Genomic DNA, 16,985 nt, shown 5'->3' with positions numbered 1-16,985 from the left:
ATCCCTATAAAATATTCCTTTAATATTTATTTATCCTTTTTTTATGCTGACAAAAGACTATAAGCAACAGGAATTGTAAATACACGATTTATTTAGCATCAAATTAGAATAACTGTCAGATATTAAGAAACCAAATTTTAAATTTTGCTTTAAGTTCACATGTAAAAAGCTGTCATGAGCATTAATAATTTTAAGTATTGCGTTAAGATCCTACTCTAAGCAAGTAAACATGATATTATTTTTATTCTGAATTTATGCTAAATTTAAAAACAAATATTATTGTCAACTTCCTCACAAAATTATGAATTGATTTGTTTAAATACTAAATATGAATTCTTTTTCCAATAAAGGTGTGACATTGATGAAAAAGATGGTTTCATTACAAAATAAAGAACTTACGCAAGCAAAAAAAATACTCGTCAGAAAATATATTACAAGGCTTCGGAATATAACTTCATATAAATTCAGCAAAGATAAATTCCAAAGAGTTGTACATACAAAACTTTTAAAAAATGAATCCAGCGAAAAAGATTCAAGTGAATCGAACAATCCAAACGAAGACAAGCCAGAAACCACATCTGTAACAAGTAAACTTGTATCGAATGCCAAACAGCGACCTCAACCTCAAGGAAAATATAATAGTAATTATGTCAAGAAAGGTATCCAGATCTTAATAGCATCTTTTAGTGTTAGTTTTGCAAAAGATAATGGTTTATCTCTTCTTTGTAACAATTTGATAAAACTAATGGAGTCTATTATGGAAGAACTAAGTAAAATGAAAGTAGAAACTGTAATGCCAACACAAATTCGACAGGCTGTTTTAAATATATTTCCGTCGAGTTTGAAAGAGTTAGCAGTTGCTCGAATTGCTCAAGTTATGATGACTAAAGGCAGAATTGCTAAAATAGTTCCAGCTAAATTAAGAGTTCCAAGAAAAAGGAGAGTTGGTGAAATAAAAACAAAATCTTTGCCAAGAAAGAAAAAGCTTCTAAAGAAAACTAAGAAGAAACAAATGCAAAAAGCAAGAAAAGGAACTTCGCGTAAGAAGGCATCAAAAAAGCCACCGAAAAAGAAATCTAGGAAACTACCAAGAAAACAAAAGTCAGAAGATAAAGATGACGCATCTAGAAAGGAAGCTTCTTTGAAAAAAAGTTCCTTGCGTAAGCGAAAAGCACCTAAAATAACAAAGACCAGAAAATCCGCGAGAAAACATGAAAAGAAAGACATTACAATAAAACCTAAAACCAAAGCTCCGACAACACTTAAAAGATTGAAGTCTACAACTAAACGCAAAGCAGAAGCATCGATATCACCACGGAAAAAACAGAAAACTGCAACAAGAATCAAAATGAAAACTCCTGTAGCAACAAAGGAAAAGCGGAAACCAACAACAAAGCGCAAAGTGAAATTTATTTTAAAAGCACCCCGAGAAAGGAAGCCAATAAAGCTCAAAACCACACCCAAGAAAAAACCTTCGAAAATCAAACCTGCGAAAAAGTCCCAGAAAGAAAAACCTAAGAAACCTAAGACACTGAAAGAAAAATCTAAAAAGAAGGTACTTAAAAAAAAACCTCGGAAGATATTGAAAGAAAGACCTAAAAAGACACCACTGAAGAAAAAACCTAAGGTGAAGGCGTTGAAAGTCAAACCCGAGTCAAAAACCATATCAAAAGAGAAAAATCAAGTATCTAAAAAAGAAGAGGAAAGTATGGCGAAATTAAAACAAGGTATTCAACGACTTAACGCATGTTTCGGAATTAGGTTCGCAAAAGATGATGGTATATCGCTTCTGGGAAGTAAATTGGCTTCTGTATTGGAACATTTGGTTGAAGAAGTAAACAAGTTGAAAACAGGCACAGTTACTCCAGCACAAATCCGTCAGTCAGTGTCAATTATTTTTCCAGCTACATTAAGGGACTTAGCTGCTGCCCGAATTAATCAAGTTATGATGATCAGGAGCGCTGGTTTAAGTAGTAAGAAAGAAACAATTGTTAAAAAGGAAGAACGTGAATCTGAAGATTCTAAGACTGAGGAAGAGAGATTAGTTGAGGAAAAAGAGCCAGTAGTGAAAGTTCCCAAGAAAAAGCCCAAAACTCAGACTTCGCCAAAGAAGAAAAAAAGCTTGAAAGTTGGACATAAAAAACGTAGACGTTTATTAAAAAAAGGAGACGAGGCTCCTAAACAGAAAGTTGCTCGGAAAAAAAGAACAAAGTCGATCACTACACCGAAACGAACCTCTAAAAAACGAAAAATTAGATCACCAAAAAAGACAGAAAAGAAAATGAAAAAACTTAAAGTAAAAACAGAAAAAAAAGTTGTTGGCAAAAAAGTAAAGAGTATTTCGCGGAAACGGGTTGTACCAAAAGCTATAGGAAAGAAAAAGCATGAAACGAAGGGCCTGATCAAAAAACGCAAGGCTAAACCACCGCTAAAATCACGAAAAATACCGAAGCTTACTCAGAAAAAGAAACCGTTGAGAGAAATAGTTACAAGTAAGCAAATAAAAGTTAAGCCTAAACCAAAATCCAAACCAAGCAAACGCGAACGAGTAGAAAGTAAAGACAAATCACCTATTAAAGAAGTTGTTAAGCATAAAAAACGTAAAGCAGTAACATCAGCAAAACCACATAAAAAACCGAAATTACCACCTAAGAAAAAAACTGCAAAGGAAAAACCTAAAAGAAAAGCATTGAAAGCTAAACCAAAAAGAGAAAAGAAAATCAAGCCCAAATCAAAACGATTAGCTAAAGGCAAGAAAGAAGTATCCAAAACCGAAGATCATATAAACGATTTCGAACAAGGTGTTGAGAGTCTTAGTGATTGCTTTGGTATCTTTTTCGCCAAGGATAATAGCACATCCTTGCTGAGTGAAAGCTTAGCTACTGTTTTGGCGCGTATTATTGATGAAGTTAATACTTTAAAAACAGATACTGTCAGGCCGACTGAAGTTCGCCAAGCTGTCAAAAATATATTCCCCGCTCCTTTAAAAGAGTTAGCTGTTGCACGTATAAGCCAAGTAATAATGGTTGTTAGTTAAATATGTTAGATCTTTAAAATTAAATTGTAGTACTAAAAATAAAATATAAATTTTGTAATTTAAATTGACTGTTTAGATTGTAGAAATATGTTGAAATGTCTAACTTAAGAATGTCACAATTTATGCCTTCGTATCAAAAATTCAGCTTTTATCCGTTTCGGTGGGCCCTTTAAGTACATATAATGTATCCATAGTACATACTACGTACCTACTACAACAGTACCGATCCACTATTACCACAATACCAGCAATACCTATAACTGCAATTAAATAAGCATCACAGGTCGCAATAATATTTGATTTTTACCGGGCTTTGAAATGGATAAGTACCAAGAGATGTTAGAGAAAATTTCTTCGTTTTTTGTTTATTTTATGCTTGTGCACCTCAAATTTTAATTTTTATTGAATTAAAATTCAGAGCATTTAAGTTTTATGTCAAAAGATGAAACCATAGAATAAGGAGTTAATTTATTATTATTTTTTTAAATTTCTGTGTGAAACTTTCATTTTGTTAGATTTGCTTAACTAAAGACAATAACTGAATTAAAAGACGTAGGCCAATATAGTGATAAGCCAGGAACTTTCCAAAAATGAATTTTTTTGCCTCTAACTCCCCCCCCCCCAGTATTGTCTCCAGATAAGTATTTTATGAATTTGCGGAATTTCCTCTTTATAACGGCATGATACGCAGTAACATTTTGTAGCTTACGTTAAAATAGTTTTTTTTATTTACGAAAAAAGTTAATAAAAAACTTTGTAATATATTGTAAATAAGGCCATCATTATACTGTTCCAATCCCTTTAATTTAAATGTGCTTAAAAGGTATATTTTTATGTTTGCATTTTTAATAGTTTTTTTTGTATCTTTCATTCATCAAAAGAATAATCTGCAATTAAATATTAGTTTTCAGCTTAGAAAAATAAAAATACAGTAGCATGAAATTTGAAAAATGTTTAATTTTCTCATTTAAAATATAGGCTGTAATAATTAGTTTTTTTCTTTCTCAAATAATCCTTATATGATTACATGCTTATATCTTCCCCAATGAGAAAAATATTATACATGGGGGAACATTTCTCCCGAAATTATGTGTATATAAAACCTCCATGCAATAAAAAAGGACTCAAGGGATAAATCGAACCATGCAATAAATCGAACAGAAACTTTGTGTAATAACATTATGGTCTAAAGGTAGAAAAAAAATCAAAAGATCACTATGAAAACTATACGCAGTTTTGCTGACTTTTTCCGTATATTTAAAGATTTAAAGCTATTTTGCTGACAAAACTGGTTTTCATTGCTTTTCAACCCAATCACAAACGGATTCAAGCCGTCAGTTAAAATTCCAGTTTTTGCCATACAGTTTTGCTTACCGTATGGTAATTTTACCTTTTCCCGAATCGTTTTATGATTTTTTTTCCATATATTGTCCTTACTTTGTACTGTAGGCCAGAAGACCATGATCTTTGGCCAAAAGTCAAAAATTAAATTTTCAACTTAAATATGTGTAGGCAGTTTTAATATAGCCCAAATTAAATATTCATAATCATTCCAAACATTATAATTTACTTTTTGGACCGACAAGAGTACAATGTAATGAAAAATATGTTAAATTTTTTTTTTTAAATTTAACTTTTAAATTTTTATTTCAGAAATATATATAGGAATTTCACCTTACTGTTACATTTTTTCAGAGTAATTAGTCTGAAATTAAAGTACAATTTTTCAATTTGTTGGATTAGTTAATACTCTTGACAAACTTATAGTTTATATCTTATCATTTGACATTTTACAATGTTTGAATGACTTTAACCTAGAACTAGACTTTCGAAACCTAGTTCCAAAAAGTTCCATGAGGTAGCTAAACTTTTTCTGTTGTTGTCTTCTTTTATGTTTCTTCTTTCGAAAAAACCTGCCCCAATTTGCCCGTATTGCAAAGGTGGACTAAATAAACCGAAAAACAAAAATTATGTTTTTTTTCTTCATGTTTTCGCGTTATTTCGTAACTAATTCGCTTTATTTTGTAATATTACTTCGGAAATATAATTTACTTTTCATTATTAATATAAAATTACGAAAATTATTATATTTTCATTGCTATATTTAATTATTTAAACGTACTATATCATTTTTTAAATTTTTGCTCGCTATATTTCAACCGCCATTTTGTTTTCTGGGGTATTTTGAGTGTATTTCAAAATTTCAACTATGAATTCAATTTACGTGCGCATAAAAAACCCCAAATTTTGAAACAAATTTTATCGAAATGCTAATTTTGGCCACGAAACTTTGGATGCTGAACACAGTATAAACGAAACTGCGATTCTGCTTTATAATCTAATTGACACTTTGCCTGATTATTATCTTACTTTAGATATAATATTTTGGTAAGTTAAATTGCGGATGAGCAAGGTGGCTCATTAAAGTTTTAAACGCTTTTCTACTTAGAAACGATTTCAATTTGTAAGACTTTTAAAATAAAGGTAGTTCCAGACGTTTATTCATAATAAAGCTCTGCTCTACAGCCACGGTGGTTCATGTGACACAGCGTTTGTCTTCCAATGAGATGACCCAGATTTAAATTCTAGCAATGACTGATATTGCTCCTGAATACAGGGATATGAATTCTGCTCCCAGATTACGCCCAACACAGCATAATGAAATATCCATATCTGTTACAAATACAGATTTACTTCGAAACTTTAACAAAGAAAATTATTTTTCAGAATAACCAGTTTTTTATTGTAAGAAAGCGTTGTGACTGATGTCTTTCTCTGTAATCAGTAAATCTTTCGTAATTTTATGGAAAAAATTTGTTCTTGTATAGTAAAAAGCATTGAGTCTACGAATTTATTCCTTCAGTTTTATGGTTTTGAACAATCAACCCAGGTGCTGGTTTAAAACCGTAAATTTAACAAAATTTTTTTACAGCGTATTATAAGTTTAATGTGACACACAAAAAGGAGAAATTCTTATTGAAAAATTGATTCATTTATGCTTTCAAATGTTAGTCTTTGGAGTATTAAATTAAGCAACACATCATCTATACAACAATCTACTAATCGATAAAATAAGGTTATGATCCTTGATCGAATGACAGCAGAATTAATGAGTTGAAAAAGTTTGAGGTGTTAAGTCACGTTTATTCTCACATGACTTTTGTATGACCAACAGCTCTTCAATATTGTTTCCGGGTTTATTTATTAGATAAAAACAAGATACACAAACACTGTTTCTCTGGAAATCACACGTGTTTCTACTAAAAATGTATTTGTTATGGCAAGCAAAAAAAAATTTAAAACGTGGCTTATAATTGCCATAGATCATTCAGTTCTTAAATTGATAGTAAAGGAGTTAGTAGGAAAAAAACCCAGTTATTTTGAAATCAACTACACATATATTCTATATGTAAAATGAAACTTTGCGTTACATTTTCTTCGCGTTAGTTTAGTTTCTCAGTCAAATAAACGCAAATAATTCACATATAGGAGAGTTTTACTGAAATATCTGTTTCTTATTTGTTGAAATTTAAATAATTCGCTAGAGTAAGTAAAAAACCCTAATAAACTATAAAAGACCATTTTAATATCGTAATTAATCATGAACTTCGTAAATATAAAGAAGAAATATAAAAAATATTTTCTATTTAACTATTATTTCATAGAGAATTCGATTATATTTCGATTAAATAGAAAAAAGGGAAAACATTTTGCTGTTTATATCAGAAATTAATCTATTTTTATATTAAAACAACTTACGTACGTTTTTTATATTGTCGTTTAATAAAACGAAAATTTTTTGTCTTAAAATCAAAATTAATACTTAATATTACATATATAGTTTTCAATCTAAAGTAATTTTCAATTTAGTAAATTTTTCATTTAAGGATAAGTTACCAATTTCGTTAAAATAGAAAAAAAAAGGATATTTATGTCGTTTTTGACCACATCAGAAATCAATCATTTCTATTTGAAATCATTTTTCTTCATTATATTCGCCCTAACAAAAGAACAATATAACTTTAATGTTGTTATCGTTTTCAACCTAAATCAAATCTCATCACCAAATTATAGCTAACTCAAACTTTATTTTTATTTATTCAAAGCTAGAAAAAGACAAATAGCTCTAAAAACTAGTCATTGAACTTCTGTAACTATCGTTTCAGAAATCTGACCAATTGCGTAACTCAAAAATATAAATAACCCACATTTTATTACTTATTACAAATACATATTATTTAATTAAAAGAAAATCTTTCAAGATAATATTTGTGTAGGTATATGTTACCGGTAAAGCTGAAATATGGCTATATTAACAATGCCTATTCATTGTCAAATGGCATGCATTACATACACGCCACATTTTAGTAGTATTGAACGCAATGACAAAGATGATTTCCAATTTTCAGCTGATTTATTAGTTTGATTCGTTATGATTCATTAGTATTAGTTGAAAATAATTTCAAACTTCTAACAATGGGTACACATTTTTATTTTGCTTTTTTTAAAAAGAAAGATAATTTTTATCAATCACCATTGTAATGAAAAATATCAAGAATTATGACGTAAATTCCTGGCAGGGATGTATGAGCTATAGCCGGATATTCGCAATCCCGGTAGTTCATACAATGATGTTTTTGTAAGGACCATTTGTCGGTATACTCTTGCCCGGTATTCCCTGCAATGCTTTTTTTTTTCTAATCAGTCATTAGTAATAACTAACTATGCCGCTAATAGTAATAAAACGCGTTACTCATAAAATTTGATTTATCAGAAAACGAAAATATTTTTAGTGGTTGTCTTAATTTTTTTTAAAAAATCGACGGAATCAGAGAAAAAAAAATAAACATCTTCTTTTACCGTGATTCTTATATTTTATACTTTTTCTAAAGAGAATTAGTGGTTGAACACATCGTTAAGTATATAATAATTCTCATATAATACTTTGCATAATGATGCATTGCATACAAGGACGATATTTCCTGCATTGCCGGTAACATATAGAATAATGAAAAACAATTACAATGTTGACTTAATTGGAATGCATAAAAATACATTAAAAAAAGTAAATGATCTTTACCATTCTGCATTTTATTTTCCCGCTCGATACAAGCACACGAACAACTCAACTCCACCCATATCATTATCATCGATCCTTCGACATTAAACTTTTTGCAGTAAAGCAAAGAGGAAAAAAATGAATAAAAATATAAATTGAGGCTAAGCCTATTTAAAGTATCGGGTCTTTTTAAAGGAAGAATCATGGCAAGTATCCAAATTTGGCGGTAGTGAAAGCTTTTGGCGGAAAACACCAAAATAAAAGAATGAAAAGAAAAAAAATAGACTCGAGGTCAGGGTTACACGAGTATTTGTGTATGTTAAGTCGGAGTTCAGTGTTGCAGTTTTAATAAGAGTATCTGATGCTACAGAATAATGATGTCTTAATGGATATTAATTGGACATCAAGGCTGTTAATGATGTCATTTTGTAGGCGAAGCATTTAGAACACAACTTTCGAACTTATAGTCGAGCTTTATGAAACTATTTAATAGCGCAGTCGCACTGCACAGGGCGACAATATTTTCGATGCTTTTATACAAGTACTTGATCTTACCTAATTCAGGTGTAGGGATTTCAAATTTAAAATAAGTTTTGTTCCGAAAGCTACAGGTTTTTTCAGTTTATTTTTTTTAGTCTGGATATACAAGTTTATAAAGAACGTATATGTTTATAAACATACATATACACTTGTTTGCTTTCTTGAAAATAACACTAAGAAAATACACCTGAGCCTAACGTGTCGTATCATATACTGAAATGTATTATCGCTTTTTTCTACCACTTTCTGCGTAGCAGATAAGTGGAAACACTTAGTATTTACTAGAGGAAATTTTAAAAAAATCCTGGTTAGGAATATTGAACTAAATTGCTTAAAAACAAAAAATTCCAGAGGGAAACCGATTGCAAGTTTAAAATTAGTGATGCGGAGATATCTAAGATACATTCAAAAATCTCATCAAAAAGATTTGTTGCCCAGTGTTATAAGTGACACTTACCTCAGAATTTTGTGGAGAAAAAATTTTTTTTTGGCACATTTTCCCTAAGTTTTATGAAATGAAAAGTTTAGTGGATGAATCTGGCAAGTGACATTTTCATTGGTATTTATTAATCGGAAAATAACATAAAGTGGTCGCATTATTACGGATATGTAAAATGTAACAGAATTGTTTTTGCTTTCGCTCCAGCTTTGACATAACTAATACACATTAATTACGAGTATGCCTGCATGATTTTTATTTCGAATTAGGTCGTGGTAAATAAAAAAAGGGGAAATAATTATTAGCTAAAATACATTCGAACAAATCTTTAATAATGTATTTCGGTATATAATTTTTCTTCTTCTTGCCCTGATTATAACCACTCTGAAACTGGCACTTACCTTTTTCATCTACTCAGCTCTAAAAAGATCGGTCAATATAAAAGAAACTACTAGAAATTGGTTTATAACATAGAACAAGTTATAAGTAATAAGGTTAAAAATAAAAGAAACTTTTAGTATTAGGGTTTTAACATAAAAGGAACTATTTGAAATAGGGTTTTAACATAAAAAACTATCAGTAAAAAAGTTTTAACATAAAAGGAGCTATTAGTTATAGGGTTTTAACATAAAAGAAACTATTAGTAATAGGGTTTTGCAAATGTCCGAAAAGAACGCATGTTAATAAATGAGCCAAAGCTAATTTTTATTTTTTTACCATCTTGCATTTTTAAATTTGTTTCATGATACAAATTTAAAACATTTTCATATTTTTTCGGATTAAATTCTCCGTTATTACTTCTATTCTGATCAAAAGATACCGGGTTTGTTTCTTACTTTATCACTATTCTAAGCAATATTAATGCGAGCTATTACATAATGGCCAAACATAGCATATCGTGCTATATACAATACTTTAAAGGTTAGCTCTGCTGCGAGCATAGATCCTTAATTAACGCGAAGTATAATAGCCGTAACCAATAGCAACATATGGCATTTTAACTCAGATGAATAGCTGAAGTTTTGTCAGTTGATTACATACAACAATTCTATACTCGAAACAGATGTTGCTACCTGAACATTTGACAAGCGTTGTTTTGATACTTAATATTGATAAATTGAAATGTTGATTTTGCTTTAATAAAAGAAATATACTTACTAGGAACAAATTGCAGTTCATCTATACCCAGTATCAAACTTTAACAAACAAATTTCCTTCAAAAACCTGTTTCAGAAAAAAATACTGCTTTAATATAGCAATGGAAAATTCAACAAATTGTTTTTTTTTTTTAAATATCTTATATAACATTGAAAGATAAATGTAAACTCCACTTTTCCCGTAATTTCATTTGACAAAAAAATCACACGATTAATAAGAAAAGAGATCTAGATCTCTTTAGCTGTCAATAAAAATTACAACTGTCTTTACTTGTAAATTACTGTTTTATCCCTTATTTAACTGCATATGCCAATATTATGTATTTATCCTCCCTTCTTAATAGTCTCACCTTCATTACTACGATATACTGATTTTAATTATTTTTTTTAAAAATAAAAAGTTCAGAGCGAAAGGCATTGTTCCTTCCTTTTGAAAAAGTGTAATAGTAGAATATTACAGCACTAGGCAACATTTTATGATATACATATATAGTTTTAAAGTTACAATTTATGAACGGTGAATGTAGGCATATTTCTATTTTTAATGTGGCATATGTTTTAAATATTTCAATAGAAGTTGCAAATAACTATTTATTAATATATAAAACGGAAATGTTATAGAAATCTAATGAATCACAACTGCTAAAGGCGCTTCTGAAAATGTCAAAACCTATTTGATTGCCCTAGGAAACAAAAAAAAAGCTGAATGGCAGATTTTAATAACTCATTAAAGTTCCATAGGGTAATCAAACAGGTTTTAGCTTTTTCATTATAGCCATGGTTTTCAATAGCGTTTTTGTATTTTCTTCGCTTGAACTCTTACGTGTACTGTTTTGAATTGTTTTTACAAGGAACTTGAAATATACAAAGCACTCTGTACATTAAATATTCACAAAAAGCAAAATTATCTATAGAGAAATGTAATGCAACGAAAATTATTCCCGATACAAAGGGTGAATATTAACAATGATTTTTAATGAAATTGATTTTTAAATAAAATTGATTTTTAAATTAAATGATAAAATTATTTTTAATAAAATTGATAAAATGATTTTGAATAATTTTTTAACACAACAATAATAAACAATTATAAGCATACAATAGTAATAAATATGAGTTTTTTCTTTTTTTTATTATTCCAAAGAATGCAGCGTTAGAGTAACATTTCAACTATTAAAAAAGTTGGTCAAAAGCACTTTTCAGTTTTTAAAGTAGAATTTCTTCACACTAACATTTTGAACCATTTCAGAAATAGCATAAAAAGACCCTGGGCAAATATGGTCAATACTTTCTCAGAGCCATGTTGGCTCAGCGGATAGAGCGCTCGCCTTCCAATGAGGTGAACCAGGTTCGAATCTCAGCTATAGCTGTTTGATTCGAATTCCGCACCCGATTCGCACCGACCACAGTGCTGATGTAAAATATCCTGAGTGGTAGACGAATCATGGGTTAGAGTCCCCTTTCCATGTAATACAAATGTGGGTTAGTTCCATCAAAAAGCCCTCCACGAATGCAAATTTCACCCAAATACTTGATCCAGGAGTTCCCTTGTCCTCTGCATTGGATTCAAAATTACAAGGCTATGGAGTTGAACATAAGTAGTCGTAAGCTCAAAATCGGGTAGGCTGTTCAACAAAAAATACTTTGCCAAAAATAACGGTTATAAATTTACAACAATTATAAAATTAGCATTTTATTAGCTAAAACATGTTATTTTATATGATATCGACAGTACAGCAAAAAATATTGAAGTACAGTTAGAATTGTAAGTATACATAAGATCTTATTCTGTAACTACTTTATAAATGAGTTCTCAAAAGAATAAAAGTAAGTTAAAAAAAATAGTGTACTAAGCATTGATTTTATGTATGAAAACATATTGCTAGCATTTTAAATGTATCTTAACGATCTTCTGTACTTTTTTTTTTTTTTTTGCAGATATATACTCGAAAGAATGAGAATAAATACAAGTTCAATAGATAGGAAAAGAATTCCTTATTATTAAAATAGTCTAAGCGATATTTTGTGTTTAACAGGACTTTTCCTTTGAAATTTTCTTTGCAAAAAAGAGTTTAAAAAAAATTCTTCAGAATGTTTGGCAACACGCACCCTCCATGTAATTATTTGTTTTGTGCTTCAAACGATTCCAAGGTTCTTTTTCCTGCAGCAGAAACTGCTCCAGGTACATTTGCATTTCGCCGATGGCAACACGAACGAACGAGATTGTTTTTACCCATCTTTTAGTTGGAAAATTTGTTTTGTTAGAAACTTTTTACACTGTTCTGTACTTGTTTCATGTATTAAAAGAGTTTCGAGATACTATTTATTAATCATGCTCCTTAGGATATATTATATATCACAAGGCGAATGACAGTTACATAGAAAAATAAAACATTTACTAATTTTTAATCGTTTGTCTTTATTTTCTTATTGCTTTTTAAATTTATATTGCACATAATATTGAATCACTATTATTCCTTTGAAATCGATTGTTGTTAATTCAGTAAAAACATTGTGACTCGAACAATTTTTAATTTCACTTACAGGAACTAAATCTACTAAATTTTACTACTTAAATCTATAAATTTTCCTTGATTGATATTGTTTTCAAAATAATTATACAGAGCTAATTATACATGATTCTTTCTCGGTAAATCTGTTTGTAATTTTGTTAAATTCATTTTCATCAATTAAAAATTTATTTTTTAAGTTTATAAAAATATATGTTTCTCACTAATAGTAAAGCCATCACTTTTTTTCAATCATTTTATTAATACTCTTTTCAATTAAACTTTTCATTACGTTTTACTGATTTTATTATTGCTGAGTATCTGATTTTATTATTACTATTGTATTATAAAAATTTTTTCTATTTGAACTTTCTAATCAGAGTATGAACATAAAAGATAGAAAACTCATTTAAAAAAAAAACGTAAAATGTATAGGTTTTAATTAAAATGTGGCCATTTGTCCAAAAAAGCAAGCAATATTCCTATTTTTTATTAAAGAAAGAACTCTGCAAAATCCTATATAAAATTTGTTCTTTTCTTTCTGTTGTTTTAATCACTTGGATGACTGATCAAAAATTTGCACCCAGCCACAGCGTCTTCTATTTACAATCCATTCCTTTTATTTCCTTGTTTTCATTCCTCTTTTACATTGTCACGAATGGCAACAATTCCATTAGCCATGAACTTTCGCAGCCATCTTAAAACTGGAAACCGTGAAAAGGAACGCATCTATTTTGTTTCTTTTCCGCAAAAGGCATTTTAGAACTTTCTTTTGCGTGCCAATGGTATGAAAGGTTCGCCGTAGAGAGTGTGTTAGTAAAGAAGCTTGTTTGGGAAAGCAAATAAATATTCTCGCTAAATCTTTCTATGCATCGTTGCAAAGAACACATTCACTTTTAAAATATGCATGTTTTAAATTTTGCTGATAGTAATTCTAGACTTTTAATGTTGGAAATTTTTTTTCCTGAAGAAATACAAGTCTAGTTTCAATTTGGAATTAAGAGTTTTTTTTTAATTCTACTATTTAGAATGTTTTCCTATTTTTTTTAAATAGTATTAAGGATTTCATTTCATACTACTATTTGAAATAAAACACCAAGCAAAAAGTGCAAGTTTCATTTTTAAAAGCAAAGCAGCAAATATAATGAAATGAAGATATTTTTACACTCCGTGGAATTTACAGAATTTTTCAACCAATTTTTTGCAGTATATTTATTAAAAGATAGATGGACATTATATGCTAGCTGAAGCATTTACTTTAGTATAATTTAATTTAATAATTTAAATAGGATATTTCCATTGAATGCTTTGTAAACTGTGATTATTAAGGCAACACATTTAATAATAGAATCAGAACTTAAAGTCTATAAAAAAATTTGCTCAAGAAACCAAACATATATTTTTATTGAAAATAAAACATTAAAACTAAAACTTCTCAGTTATTTAATTTTTAAAAAAAAATTAAGATATAGTCAAATTGAATGTATCCTTAATAGTTTAAATAGTATTCAAATTTAAGTTTAATTCAGAGAACGGGTACTTTTGTAAAACTGAAACTTAGAATTTTGATTCAAACGTCAAATGTGATTGCAATACTCTCATGCGTTGCAATATAGGAAATATGTTGCAATATATGAAATATGTTACAATATATGCATATGTAGCAATATATGTTGCAATATATGAAATTCTCATTTTAAAAACATTTAAGAAACGTCTGTTTTAAATTTAAAAATTTACCTGCCCTGTGTTAAATAAAATAAAATATTTCATTAAAAATATTAACCCTACTAACCATCTTGGTGAAATGTTAAAAAAATTTAATTATAAAAGCAACAATAAAAGTTCTAAAAATGGCAAGAACTAAAGAAAAAAATCAACATTTTAATATGCTTTTTTTTACTTTGCCAAAACCAGTATGACGCCATAATAGAGTCCAATATGAAACTCTTTTAACTTTTGAAACTCAAGCTTAGAAACTTTTTAATACTGTTTGCATTATTTTTCAGCTTTTGTAGTAGTGTACTATTTAATACTTATACAAAATTTTATCACGAATTTTTAGCGAGACAGTAACTTCAAATAAAATTTTTTAAATAAAAAGACGTTTTAAATTTTTCATAACTGAAATTACTGTGATTTAAAAATAACAAGTTTTGATTAATTCTTAAAAATATTAGCCAACATTTAATTAGCCTTCAGCATCTCTTGCTATTGAACAGCTGAAAATTTACAAATTTTAAAGTTTGGCCTTTTTCATTTTATTATTCTTTTTAAATTTATATTTCAAAATTTTAAACAAAATATTCAATTTACTAACGAAATATATTTAAAATATACATCGTCTAAATTTCTTGGAGCTATATTTCTTTAAAAAAATTGGGATACAACGTTTTAAAATTGAAAAAATTTGACAAAATTCATCATTGCAAACAAAAAACAAAAACATTCAGCTCAGTAGGCGAAAAAATTAATCTTAAGTGTTGTCTAGCATTTTAATTTAGATATAGACATAATTTTTTCCCAATTTTAAAAAGAACTTTAAGCCTCATTTTTGAAAACATTATGTTTGAAAAGAACTAAAGTATTGTAACTTATAACATTATACTAAAAATAAAATAAGGAATTATCTTTTGGAAAACGCTCTTCCTAACTTAGCATGTGAGGGCATAACCGTTGAACGACGAAGCATAAAAATAGCCGGTAAGACAAAATTGTCATTAAATCAAGATAAAAAAAGATATGTCTGATAATTCATGGTTTCTGAAAGCCTTTTTTTCGAATTTGCAACTACATTTGTAAGCAAATGTAGTTACAAATTCAAAATTAGAAGAAAAATCAAATCGTTATAATAAGTTAGCTTTCGTCAACACGGATTGTATTAATAAGCTTGGTCGGAAAGTGAACTTTTAGTGTTTTTACATTGTGAAAAGTACAAGATTAAATTACGGTATAAGGTACCGGTACTTTTGATGCATCATCTGTAAAAAAAATTTTACCGAAAAATATTATAACGTAATTTTACAGCAATATTTATTTAATTAGAGTGATTCAGTGAATTTACTGTAAAAATTACGGTACATCATGTTTTTTGTACTAACATCTTCCGGTAAAAATGGAATTTAAGGTAAAAAGTACCGGCATCCTGAGTGACGGCACTATTTACCGTAATTTTATCCTGAATATTTTAGATTATAACTCTCCTAACACTCCTAAATCTAAGCTTTCGCCTGATTAGTGAAAATAAATAATCAGGTTGTTAACTTAGTTCTACTTCGAATGCCTAATAAAAACGAAACAAAGAATTTTTTGTTCGAAAGAAACACTTTTAAATTAGATGTGTAAGGACATAAGCCGTTAAACGATGTAGCATAGAAATACCAGTCAAGTTAAAATTGTCATTAAATCAAAAGAAAAGCAAGATGCCTGATATGTTTACTCGAAAAATTTAATTAAGTCTCTTTTATAATTAAATTCGAGTATAGCAGGATATTCTGCAGAGAAATTTTAGTGAAGAATTTATACTGGCATGTGATATTTCGGGCCATAATTAAACTTGAAGTAGATAAGAGAAAGAAGAACGGATTTTTAATTACTTTCGAAATTCTATACTGTCGACTGCCGGAAGTGAATTTATCACCATTGGCAGGTATTTTTTCACCTATATCTTGAAGAAGTATGTAAATTTTCAATTAACGTCAAATAATCACGATAAATTTTCCTCGTATTCAGATGTCAAAAAACAAAATTTGTAATACTACTAAATAAATAACAATAATTAAAATGTCTGTCACAATTTCCTTACCAAAATAAAATAATCTAGGTAATATCTATATTCAGAAGGTTGCTAAATATGTATGTGTTAATACAGGCAGGCGAAACACTGTTATCTACAAAGACCATATTAAGCACTGGTGTTCAAACCGAAGGTCAACATTTTAAAAACATATGTGTCGAATCAAATTGTCGACGCCATTTTTAGGCTTAATGCAGTAAACATGCAAATTAAATAGTAAAACTTGTTGAATAAGGATAATTACATCCACTTTTTAAAAAGTAACTTCGATATAACCACAGTAAAATTGCATTTCATATTAAGTTTTGATATGCAGTGCTGGAAAAATTAATTAAAATGAAAAATTCTAAACTAAAAATAACTTAAATTTCATTGCCACCACGAGAAGATACTTTTTTACAAAGTGGAGCAAGTTGGCTGCTCTGTATATAGTAAAGAAGCTTGTTT

General features: G+C 28.9%; 1 protein-coding gene across 7 annotated transcripts in view; it reads right to left on the bottom strand.

Annotated features, from left to right (window-relative positions):
* Nucleotides 1-16,985, bottom strand: part of LOC107455365 (Adenylate cyclase 3) — a 269,291-nt gene that overhangs the window by 182,774 nt on the left and 69,532 nt on the right. For 4 of the 7 annotated variants that reach the window (XM_043047156.2, XM_043047153.2, XM_043047158.2 and 1 more), the window contains exon 2: nt 10,234-10,299. The gene's annotated coding sequence lies outside the window, so the exon portion shown is untranslated. Of the gene's footprint in view, nt 1-8,117; nt 8,266-10,233; nt 10,300-16,985 lie in introns of those variants that run through there. The other 3 variants (XM_043047154.2, XM_071185940.1, XM_071185939.1) reach the window with 2 other exon arrangements.

The sequence above is a fragment of the Parasteatoda tepidariorum genome, chromosome 9 (genome assembly GCF_043381705.1).
Source record: "Parasteatoda tepidariorum isolate YZ-2023 chromosome 9, CAS_Ptep_4.0, whole genome shotgun sequence".
In the NCBI taxonomy this organism is placed as follows: Eukaryota; Metazoa; Arthropoda; class Arachnida; order Araneae; family Theridiidae; genus Parasteatoda; species Parasteatoda tepidariorum.
This window is presented reverse-complemented; position numbering and strand designations above follow the sequence as displayed.